This window comes from Poecilia formosa, unplaced genomic scaffold (genome assembly GCF_000485575.1).
Source record: "Poecilia formosa unplaced genomic scaffold, Poecilia_formosa-5.1.2 Scaffold355, whole genome shotgun sequence".
Lineage (NCBI taxonomy): Eukaryota > Metazoa > Chordata > Actinopteri > Cyprinodontiformes > Poeciliidae > Poecilia > Poecilia formosa.
In genome coordinates, this window is record NW_006800294.1 from 340,000 (window position 1) to 352,638 (window position 12,639).

The 12,639-nt window shown below is 43.3% G+C and overlaps 1 long non-coding RNA gene across 1 annotated transcript in view; it reads right to left on the reverse strand.

Moving 5' to 3' along the window:
• Nucleotides 1-12,639, reverse strand: part of LOC103153568 (uncharacterized) — a 119,535-nt gene that overhangs the window by 25,583 nt on the left and 81,313 nt on the right. The window contains exon 3 of the long non-coding RNA XR_477807.1: nucleotides 4,331-4,393. This is a non-coding gene — a long non-coding RNA (uncharacterized LOC103153568). The remainder of the gene's footprint in view (nucleotides 1-4,330; nucleotides 4,394-12,639) is intronic.

Sequence of the window (12,639 nt, forward strand, 5' to 3'; positions counted from 1 at the left end):
TGCAGCCCGTCTGCAGCCGACATGCAGCCCGTCTGCAGCCGACATGCAGCCCGTCTGCAGCCGACATGCAGCCCGTCTGCAGCCGACATGCAGCCCGTCTGCAGCCGACATGCAGCCCGAATCTGTCCAATCAGCTGACTGAGTTGTTTCCACTGAGGCTGATGTCAGTAATCAGAGCCTCTGTGATTCTGGTTGAAATGCTCTTCATGTCGTCTTTAGGGACTAATTGTCAACATCCTCCATCACTGAAACGTCAGGAAAATTAAAATGCTCTGGTCCGATCATTTGGTCCTGAGGAAGAAACAAACTTTATTTGGTTTGTTTTTGTGCTTTTTTGCAAACAGACTGTAGCTTGTACACACAGGGTGATGATCTTTGCTCCCATTGGACAGAAATGCTTAAGTTTTTATTCCTGCAGTCAGTTTGAATGTAGAACAGGTCAAGTGTTTTATTGTGATATTATTGCTAATAGCAGGAAATAAGAAGGAATGCAATGAGCATGGAAAGATATTACATTGGTGACACTTCTGGTGTGCATAAATTTCTGCTGCCATTTTGCTTCAAGGTAACCTGGATGAATTAATCCTATTGAAGAAGCCGGTCTTTGTAAAGAGCACTTTGGTTCTGGAGTTTTACTCACAAAAGGAGGAGGGTAAAGGGCCAGACTGGGCAAGAGAGCGGAGTTAAATGGATGAACCTGAGCGTCTCACACTGGATCTGGAGAAATGAGTGTTTGACACGGTTAGGCTGCAGGGAGAGACGGGAGATGAAGCCCAACGCTGGAAGTTCAGGCGTTTTTTGCTCACTATTGTTGAGTTCATAAAAACAAAAAGTGCTTTTAGCAGGAGCCGACTCATTTTTATTCTTTTTAAACAGTTTAAGGAGTTTTCTAACATTTACTCAGAGTCTACTGAGAAGTGTTCCTCTGATTGGATCAGGAATCATAATTAGATGCAGATTATTTGTTTTGATTTAAAGGGACACAAAGTTTCCCTCCTGACTGTTTGGTAGATTCAGTTTGATTTTGGACCAAAACTTCATCAGATCCGAGCCAAACCAACCTGTTCCCCTCCTGGCCTGTGGGGGCGCTGCACCAAGAACCACTGAAGGAAACGACACAAAAACCTCTGAAGACGCTGAGAGCAACTTCCTTCTTCACCAGGTGGAAACAAGATGGAGGCATCAGATTTCAGCAGTTGGAGGATTTCTCTTTAGGCTAAAGACCAAGAGCCATTTCTGCTGCTAGCGCTAGGCTAACACGTTAGCTTTGGTTGTATTTACCCAGAATGCCCTGCGCTGTAGTCCACTTCCTGTGTCCACAGCTGTGGTCAAACAAACTTCAGAATCACTAAAATCTTCAGGACGTCCAGGACTGAATGTTTATACAAATAATAAAAACTTAAAGGTTCAGACCTGATGAAGATGCTTCGACGTGAACAGACAGGCCAGATCCGACCTTTGGCCCCTAGCAGGACGCTAACGGCTGCCTGACCAAATGACTGTGGAGGTTTGACAGAATGCACAGAAACACCTGCTGCCACTGAACCTGAAGACAAACCTGCCGCATCCAAACTATTCACCTGAATGTGTTTTAGCCACAATAGTTTGTTGAGCCTCTAATTAATGTGTTTGCCTTAATGTTTTATAAAGGAAATAGAAATAGTAATAAACAGGAAGCGCGCTGTGATCCCTCAGCATGTTGCCCTGAACGTGGTTGGCTGAGCGGAGCGACGGTTCAGAGCGATTCCTCAGGCGGCTTCCTGTTCTCAGCCCCCAGGAATAAAATCGCTCAAACTGTTTACATGCAACCTGCCTGCATATATATTTCACATCAGAGTGTATTAATAATCTGGGGTAAAATGTGTCTTTTTCACCGACTCTACAGAGGAAAAGTGAAGAGTTGGTTTTGCGCCTCTTTGTTCAGGGAGTCTTAAAGACGAGAGGAAAAAAGAAAACGGTGAGAAGTTTCAGAAACTCGATCAGAGCGTTAGAGATTGGCCTCGTGAGGATGAAGCGATGTGACAGGCCTAAAGAGGTTAGATGCCAGGTTTATCCAATTATCGTCCCACAATAAACAATTTCAGAAGCCCTCCATCCCCAGTCGGCTCATCGCTCGCTCTCCCTCCGCACTCCGTGTGAAACTTGACCCGCCATCTGTATCCATGCGCCGGTGACGGATGCCGCTGCGTCGAGCGGCGGCGCCGCGCCGGATGAGCGCCGGGTCTCGGGTCTGCCAATCTGCTGCGGCCCTCGGTGCCCCCTGCCCACTAAGCAAATATTCACAGACTCTGATGGCATCGTTTTCGTCTAGATTAGTGGAGAGCCGTCTGCAGATGATGATAATGAGACACTCAATTTCCTCGACTCCGGCCATCTGAGAGACAGTCAGACGGCCCGGTAATCGGGTTTGCGTCGGGGAGCTCATCCATCCAGTCTCAGTATTGCGTTGACATTAGAACCAAGACGTATTAGCGCATTAGCCCAAATGAGCCGTGATGTGCTCTCACTCAGTTAAGCGGAGTGCGATGGCGGCTGTTATGGTTATGGCGATGGCTTCATGCAGTTCCTTGACGACTGCATTGATCTGCAGAAGCACCTGAAGTCAGCAGAAGATTAGGAAACCCAGAGAAACGTCGCTCAGAGGCAAACGAGGGTTAAACACGTCAATGAGAAGTGCTTCCTGTGTTTTCAGGGTTTTGGTGAGGGGAGGCGGGCTTCGAAGGAATCCATCTTGGTCCTAATTTAGCAGCCTGGATGGGAGCAGCAGCCGCCCTGCGGTCCAGTCATTACATGCCACAGGCCAGAGACGCAGATCTATAAATGTTTGGTATTAAACGGACCCAGTGATGGCCTGCCCTCACTCCCTCTGCTCCCCTAATGGAGCTTTTATGAATCTCAGGCCTCATTTGTCTCTCATGGTTAGCGGCTTTCTGCCGTCTGAATTGTGTAATAATGGCAAACCCAATTTGCTTTGTGCTACGTTAATCTCAACACGCCCCTTCTCTCTCTTTCATGCTTCCCTAACTGCATTCAACACATTCATCAATGATTCTATTATCACTCTTCTTTTAACCGTGTGTGTGTGTGTGTGTGTAAAGAAATCATAAAATAAAGCCAAATTATGCCACTATACTCACAGAAGACAAGAAAGGCAACACTGATGAAATTCTTCTGAAGTCATTAACGACGGCGCCATTATCTCCTTTAAAAGTCTTTTTGTTCCAAACTCCAAGTATTTCCAACAATCAGACAGTTTTTAATGAAATGTCTTCTTAAAGGAATAACAGCGCGACTGTTTAACAGCAGAACCAAGAGTTACCATTGTTAGATCATTACAGAAACGCCTGTAGAGTTTAAATCCATACAGACTCATTTTACTAATCGATTATTCTGGCCATTAATCAGATAAAAAACTAAATTCTGCTGATTTTCCATTTAAGCACTTCTGCCCTTTTGCTGCTTTTATAATAAAAATAAACTGATTTATTAGTAATTAGTGTGAAACGGTGTTCTGTAGGATGTATTTCGTGTTTCGTTTTGCTGGTTATTAAACACGGATATAACCAGCGAGTGTTTCTGTGTGTGATCTCAGAGCCTCTGGTTTCAGGGCAGCTGCAGATGGAGGCTCTGCAGCAGCTGAAGGAACCGGGTCTGGATCCAGAGAACCGACACCGATCCTCTGGACTTCAGAGGATTTCAGCCGTTTTAAATGTTAGTTTAATTAAAGAGGTGTGCATAAACTGCTGTAATGGACATGAAGTCTTCATAAATGTCTGACTATTGTAATAAAATGCCCTTTTATTACAATAGTCAGTAATGCCACTCTTAATGCAAAGTGGCATTAAAAGTGTGATTTTTTTCTGCATGTCTTCATAGCAGCCATAACGATTCATGAAAACTCCTTCATGTTTACGGCTGGTGTTATGTTTTATATTCACTCCTTTAAATAAATGTTACTAAATATGAATCCAGACGTTGTTCAGTCACTCAGAAAATACTTTGGATTTTTCATTACAGTCTGAATAAAGCTGGAATAATTCAGCTTTATTCCCGGTACCGTTTTTATTTAAACTGAACTTTCTCATATTTATTTTGTTTTAGTTTCTGAGAAAAACTAAAAGTTTGTTTTAAAACCAGCTGCTGTGCTTTTGAACCAATAAGCTGAAAATGATTTATTAGCAGTAAAAACACTAGAAGTCTTCATTTAGTGCAGCCATCCCTCCGTAACGCAAAGGTGTCACGTTTTAAATGACTGAATGTGAAACGAGCTAAAAGAAGCTGCTGCATTGTGGATCTTTAAAGTGACGCCGTAACGCCAGGAATTACTCACCCTGCTGGCAGAGCCTGAAACCTTCCTCTCTCCATTTGGTCTGTTCTCCAAGACACGAAGCGGCTATAGAACAGAAAACACATGTTGAGCTGCAAACTGCAGGGCGCCTGATTCCTCAAGTTAAGCTGAATGCATGGAAATGTCTGGGAGTCCCACACGCTCCGCTGGCTCATCCTGCAGGTCCCCGGAGTTCAATTATATCCAGGATCAAAGCCGTTCCCCTGCAAACGGCGACGATCACAAACAGCATCCAAGGACTCTTACTGTTGTTTTGCTTTGGGTTTTTCCTCATAGCCATTTAAATAGAGCAAATGCACATGAAACAGTGAAGCATGCATCACCCATAAAGAGCAGGTTTAAATCAGAAGTCCGACTGCAAACACACTGACCTGACGTTATCCGTTTAATTAAAAGTATTTAGCATTGAGGTAAAACAATAAATGAGCTTTTTTCCATTCTATCATAAAGTACAGAGAATTGTTGTGACAAAGTTTGGAAAGTTCAGCAATCAGAAAAGATGAATTTCAGTCGACATCACAGCTGGTCCACAGATTAAAATAAATAAATGATTCAGCATCTTCTACAGCTGAAGCTTCAACATGAGATGATCAATGTGCCAAAACAAACCTGGTCTGCTGTGGATGGGAGGAGCTTCTCCATTCAGACGGAGAACAAATGATCGAAGTGGATTTAAAAACTGTTTTGGCTCAGATATGAAACATCGGAGCGAATCCACCAAACGTACCAACACACCACCGCAGAACAAACTAAAGTTTAGCTGAACCAACAGTCACAAAGTTAAACTCAACGTTCATAAGACCACAGACGCTCTGACATTTCCAGAATGAAACTGAGACATTTCCCCTGCTAGCGCTAAGCTAGCAGGTTTGTTTTGGTTGTATTTACCCAGAATGCCTTGCGCTGCGGTCCACTGGAGTTGGATTAAAGCAAACTGAACCCCCCTCAGTTACTCTGACACGTTGGTGGAAGGGCTCACTGGTGTTTACCCTCTGAGCTGCTCAACTTAAAGAGTCGTTACAAACCGACAGCGTCTCTGGATGAAACGACGGGACTTTGGGGGTTGAAAGGTCGGGCGGAGGTTGCAGAAGTTGGGTGACCATCTGTGGCATCATTTCAAAAAGCTAAAGTAATAAAGTAATAAAGAATCAAAAAGATGAAAATTCAAACCCGTCGTTTCCAGACAGGAAATGGAGAAACAGAAGCAAACAAACTGGGATCAGCGTCCGACAGGATTTGGTCGATTTAAGGTACAAATCATCAGAACAGACAAACTGCACTTCATCCAGCACCAAAATCACTTCAGACACTTCAGGAGAAATCTCATCTTTCTAATCTTATTTGAATATTTGGTGTTCGTTGGATTTAATTATAAGAGAGCAAACAGTGCCTGAGCAGCCCGGTACGCAGTGTGCTGTGTGCGTTTCAGAGAATTAGATAGGCTACTGATATAAAAAAATGACTGAGGAAGGAGTAAAGAGAGTGTAGGCGTTGGTTTGAAAGAGAGCTTCATCTGTGCTGCGAAAAGATGGCAGCGAAGAAAAAACGGAGCGTAGAGGAGGAGGAGGGGGAGAGGGCGAAGGACGAAGGGCGTCCTGGGATGTGTGAGCGAATGCCAACCGGACAGTTTTTGTTGTTTTTACTCCACAACCAGAGGCTGCTGCCAAAACACCACCTACACACAGAATCACACACAGAGACAGTCTGAGCGTGTGTGTGTGTGTGTGTGTGTGTGTGTTTGAAACAGGGATATGAAAGAGTGAGAACTGGGCGCAGAGAGAGGAGGCCAGATTGCAGAAGCTCCTTCAGGAGTAAAACTCTTCCTGCTCGCTCCATGATTCATCCTCCATCCTCAGTTAAATTAACTAAAACTTTAAATACATTTATTCCTGTCAGACTTTCAGTCTTCTTGTTGGTCAGACGGCGAGTTCAGCCGGTGAGTCTTTGAGTCTGTTTCAGACAAATCGTTACCAGGATGCTGGGAGTCAAAGAGGTGGGAATTAAACGTCACTTAGAGCCAAAGCTTTTCACCGATTTTGTGAAAAATCTGCAATAAACTCACAATTATGCATAAGTGTGAAAAAGTGAAAGGATTCACTGGTTTTGTGTGAATTTCCACCATAATTCACAAGAAACTTTGTTCATAAAAACCCATTAATAGAATAAATGTAATTTAACCCTTTTTAAAGTAAAACGTTGCTGGATGTTTCCATCCAACCAATCAGTTTATCAGTAAATGACATTTCAGCAGCAAGGCGGTTAAAGTTGCTTCAGGTGATAAAGACTCAAACGTTACATTGTGATGATCCGTCATCATAAACATCAGACATGTTGGTGAATATCTCACTCATTGTGGTTCAACATCAACTCCAAACACGTTTAGTCTTAAAGGAAACAAATTAAAATTAAAAGACGCCCAATTAAAACATTTCCCACTGGAAGGTCAAATTGGCCACACAACATTGTTCCAAGGGCCAGAAATGGCCCCCGGGCCACACTTTGGACCCGCTGCTGGTCTCTGTCCTGGTTCCAGTCAGAGTGGGTCCAGCTGTGGGTCCAGCTGTGGGTCTGGACCCACAGGTGGTTTCTGGTGGTTTTAATAATCAAAGTGGATAAAATAAAGTGGTAAATTTGGCCCAGTGGAACAGGAAGTGAGCAACACGCTGCAGCGACGTGGAGCGTGATGCTAAGGCCGCGACCTTTCCACCGACCTCCCCGGAGAGCGGTCAGGTGCTGCAGCATCAATATTTACTGCTGCAGCAGGAGGCTGCATGCAGAGCTGCAGGTGATGACTTTGCTTTTCTGCAAACACCTGACGCTTCATGAACAACGGATCCAGAGCTTTGCTTCCATTTATCTTTTAAAATTAAAATCTAAAAGTTCATTTTCTCAAAGGAAACGTTAAAACTTTAAAAGAACAACATAAAAACTGACCGCAGTAAAGAAATGAAGATGAAACAGATTATCAGGATTTTTTACTAAATAATATATTTAATGTTTAATGGGTTTGTACATAAATTATAACAGCTCCAACTCATCTGTGAAGGATTTCCATAAGAAGCCTATTTATGAGGTCAGACACTGATGCTGGACAAGAAGATGTGGTTCAGTTTTCACAGGAGAGGGAAGTTTTTCCCTGATCCACGACTCGAAGAAACTTCCTGAACTAAAAACTGAAGTCTGCAAACGGTTCTCATTCATTAAAAAATATTAACTTTCATGTAAAATTCTAGAAAATAATTTACATGTTTCTTTTTAAGCCATTTCCTCATTCTTCTGACTGAAACCAACATTTTTCCAAACACTTGTCTTTCTTTGTAATTCCTGCCATCACCATATGACTAAAACCTTTAAAGATTTTGGTTTTATTGTTTTTATTTTTGGTATTTTTACATTTCTACAGAACTATAAAGCATCTGTTTGGCTCCAAAACGTATTTATAAATCAGACTAAACTTTAAAGATAAATGAAGAAGTGAGACGGTTTTAGCATAAAGTTGCTGTAACTTTATCACCCAGGACAGGACAGCAGCTTTGACTAGGCCAAATCTTCTCATTGATATTTAGTAAAACCTGAACACTGTCCACATCGTGAGAATTAAGGTAAAAATGGATGAAGGACAAATTGCGTGCTTGTAATTTGAAATGCTTGATGTGTTTAATGAAGCATGAAGTTAAAAATGGCTGCTTAGCGTCTCCCTGTGTTTCCGTCCAGTCAAAGCTCCTTCGCTCTCAGCTGCAGCCCCACCCGGCCGACTGTTTGCTCAGTGGAAGCAGGACTTTGAAGGCTCCCTTCTAAGTTAATGGCCCAGTTAAGCGAGCGACGCCGGCTGTTTTTAGAAGCTGTCCAGAAAACGGTGCTGGCAGGGGCCTTGTTTTACCTCATTTCATCTCGTTTGAAACTCATGTCCTCATTATGTCAGCAGCTGCGATGGAGCTGTAAATAAAGGTGGAGGAAGACAACATCAGACGGAGGTAAAAGAGGAGCCGCTCACGTCACGTCCCGTAGATTTCCAAATACAAAGGCTTCAATCAGGAAGCAGCTCTAATTTGCCAGGACCTGTCGAGCTGCTGCAATCGTTCACACTTAAAAATGCACACACACGCTCTATCTGTAAAAACACAGAGATGCAGAGCGGCGAGCCAAAGCGGAGCTCCCCGAGGTGCTGTGCTATGTGCATATATATAGAAAACTGTAAAGGTTTTGTTGCGTTCCAGCGCCTGTTCCTTGTGCCACGACTGGCTTGTTTTAAATCCCCCGGTGCATTAGAGCGCGTGTCTTCCAGCCATTCTGATTTCCAGTGTTTTCATTGCCTTCCTAAGCTTCAGCAGATGTTTCTCTGCTTTTCTAAAGACCCTCTCGGCAGCCTGGGCGGAATATCAGAATACCTCCTCTTAATCCACTTTCCCCGCTAATCCCCGCTCCGTAGACCTGTTGGCTCGCTTTTATACAGCCAGAGTTTTTCCTCCTGCTTTCCACCATTCACCCAGGGTCTTAGTGAGATCACTATCGAGGAAACAGGATGAATTAGTCTGCGTGGAGCGGACCAGGGGAGGGATCTCGCCGCCGCTTGATTTACAGATATTCAGAGGGAAGGAATTGATCAGAGGCGGCGGCCCGGCCGGCTGTCTGCCGGGGATTTTTCCAGGGAGTGAGTTAAGGTTTGCCATTCTGCTGTCGGCCCGTGAAGGCGACGCAGACCGGATTTAGCTCCCTGACAAAAGCTTGAGAAGGAAGCGATATGTCATCTGCTGCTGAGGGATGCGGAGCGGGATATTCACAGACACGGCGTAAATAAAGGCGAGAGGAACAGCCACATCCTGGACGCAGGACAACCGCTGCATTTAAACCCGGTCCGGTCAAAACCTCTGAAATCCAAGGATAACCGAGTCAATTCAGACGGCCAGAGAGTCCAAAGAGCCGCAGCAGAGGAAGATTTACAGGTTTGATTAATCAATATCAGCTCTGATCCGACAGAAGCAACACAAACCTTAAAACATTTCCAATCATTGATCAAACACCAAATACACATCAATATGCTTCAATAAGCACCATGGAAACCATCTTAGCTCTACCGCTCTTTAGGATTCAGCCAATCAGAGTCGAGGAAAACAGATGGAGCTCCTGGATTGGCTGCTTTACCAACAACAGCCAATAGCAGGTCTAGGGGTCAGGGGTCAAGCTCAGTTTAATTTTGGGTCAAATCATTTTAGAAACATTAGTAAGGAATTTTTGTGATTAAAAAATGTGGAGTAATATGAGAAAAAGTTGATTTTATGTGAATTTTAGGGATTTGTGAAAAACTGGAGGAAATTATTGCTGTAATCTGGAGTCTAGAGGGCCTCATAAAGAGCTCCGGGGGGCCAGATGTGGCCCCCAGGCCTTCAGTTTGACACCCGTGGTCTCAGAGTTTCAGCTAAGCAGCATTTGGAATAATTTATGGAAAAAACTACAATTTCAACATTTACTTTGGGCGTTTTCAATTTTTACAGCTAAAAACAAATACATGCGACGAATCAACAGGCAGAATCTTTTTAAGCTGAAAACTCAGTTATTTTCCATTGTGACGACTTCAAACTCATTTAAAATCTTCCTGGAGAAATTCTGACTGAAGTCTGACCTTCTGACGGTTTTCAGATAAACACATCGGAGGGCAGACATTTTAACGGCAGCCCGCTGCACGTCTCAGAGCACTCAGCAGGTTTCCTGCTGAGCACTTGGTCTCCTAGCAACCGACTCTCTGCCGGTTTGGTCGGCGCATTTTGTCGCAGGTTTTCCTCTGAGGGGGGCAGCCGCCGTGTTGCTAAACAACTTAGTTTGATCTCACAGGTACGGATCCTAATTAGAGATCAGAAACAGGCGACAGCAACACTGACACACACACACACACACACACACAGCAGAAATGTTCGAGTCATAAAAGTTTGGGATCAGATCCGGTCAGTCAGAGTCTCACAGGTTCAAGATAATTTGTGAAGAATCACTTTACACTGTAAAAACTGACAGCGAAGCATAAATAAGTTTAATGTGTTTTTCTAAAATGAATCACATCTAAAGCAGAAAACAGGAAATGAAGGATATTTTATTTTAGCTTCTTCATCCTGAATATTATAAAAGATGAAATGAGAATTAAGACGTAAACATTTATCTGATTTTAATGTAGACGGTATGAACACTAAACCTGCAAACATGCAGGAATGTGTCTTTAAGGTCAATTATTTATTCACATCTACAGGGATTACAGTGAGAAAAGGAAAAGTTTGTGGAAAGAAAAGAAATCTGAAACTTTTGTCTTCTGGGTTTTTGCTTTTCAACATTTCACTAAGCTACTAAAAACAACTAAACACCAGATTCAACCAGGTCTGGTTTCACCTTCAGACAGCAGAACTCACTGAACCTCATTTTGTGGATCTATAAACGGCACAGAGTACAAAACTGCTTAAGAAACTTAAAATGTTACCATGGTGATGAGAAGGCCGTATTTATAGTTGTTTTGTGAAAACATGAGATTCATCATGAGTTGGTGTCATAAACCCAACCAACTACTTTCTTAACACTTTTGGTGAATTTATCATTTTATTAATTTAAGGCTGAAAAATGATCTAAACTGACTGAAATTTGAAACTGTTCACCATTTCACCCACACAGAAACTGAAGAAATAAGCCCAGATCACTATGCTGCCACCACCATGTCAGAGCGCTTTGGGTGAATCGGTATGAAACATTTTGGAATCATTTCCTAACAATCCAGTTCAGTTTCATCCACAAGTTTTTCTATTTATTCATGATTATTCATTTTGTGCACAAACTGCAGAAACTTTGATTTTCTCCTGTTTTTGAATTTGTTTAGACATTACAAAGTGTTTGACTTAATGTTATCTAAGTGAAGCTATTTTTCAGTCACGTTTTTTTTCCCCAATAAATGAAATCGCGTTTCAAATCTTTTTATTTACTCTGAGCTTAAACCTCTGAAATATTTTAGTTGTGTCAAAGGAAGACGTGTGTGAGGCCAAAGCTTTTCTCCAGCAGTGGATTTGTTATTGGTTCAGTTCAGCCTCAGAGGGCTGCAAACGCGGCTGCAGAGTCTTAGTCGTGTTTGACTGAATAATTCCCTCTAAGACGTTTCATTGGAGTTCAGCAAACGGTGGCACAGCGACGGCTTGGAGACGAGAGGAGGAAGTTCAGCACCAACAAAACATTAAAGAAACGCAAGACAAGACGACTGAAAACATGTCGGATGAGTTAAAACAACAGAACCAGGAGGACGGAGCAGAGCGCGGCTCCCATTGAATGGTAATTAAAGGGGAAAATGTCATTAATTAGCAAACAGGCCAGCTGTGGCGCTCTTTAAAGCTCTGCTTCCTAACATTAAATATAGATTACAGGACATGCAGAACACACACACACACGCACACACACACACACACATACACACACAGACAAAATAACAGTGATGCACAGATCTAATTAGTGGGATTGATTTTGTCTAACCCCGGCGGAGAGTCGGCAATAGGAGAGCGAAGTTCTCCAAATGCCACTCCTCTGCTGGAATCCTCTCGCTCCAGGGAAACGCCATGAAAGACGGAGCGCCAGCTGAGGGGAAAGACGGGCAATCAGCTGTCTGCAGGAGGAAGAGGCAGCAGGGAAATAATTACAGCAGCAGAGGAAGACAGCTGGGAGAGTCCGGGAGGAAGACGGAGAGGCCGGATTCACCAGGAGGATCTGCCGGATCGTGACATCAGGACTCATGACGGTGATCGATTCGGACTTCAGGTGATTCTCAGACTGCAGCAAACTCTCCAAAGCGGAAGAAAACATTTGCTCCGGTATTACAGGCGATCCGCCGCGCCTCAGGACTGTTTGAGTTCCTATTAGTGGAGCTTTGCTGTTTCTCCTCACGCCTGAGAAAATCAACCCACTCTCAGATAACTGCTGTGTTTTTACGAGACAATCTGTGTCCGTTATGGAGAAGGTGAGGTGAATGTCTGCATGGTGAGCAGAGCCGGCCCGCCGTCTGACACCACAGATCACAGCAGGCGAGGTCACAGACCCAAACCAGACAAAATAAACTTTCACTTCTAACAAATATCCAAAATAATCTGACAGAACAAAGTATCATCCTTCATCCAGAAAGACAAAAACCATAAGTCGTGCAAATGGAAATTAGGTTTTAATTTACAGAAAATCTGCAGAACTACTCAGAATGCTGCAGAGTAATCTGAGTATTTCTGCAGAATAATCTGAGTGTTTCTGCAGAATAATCTGAGTATTTCTGCAGAATAATCTGAGTA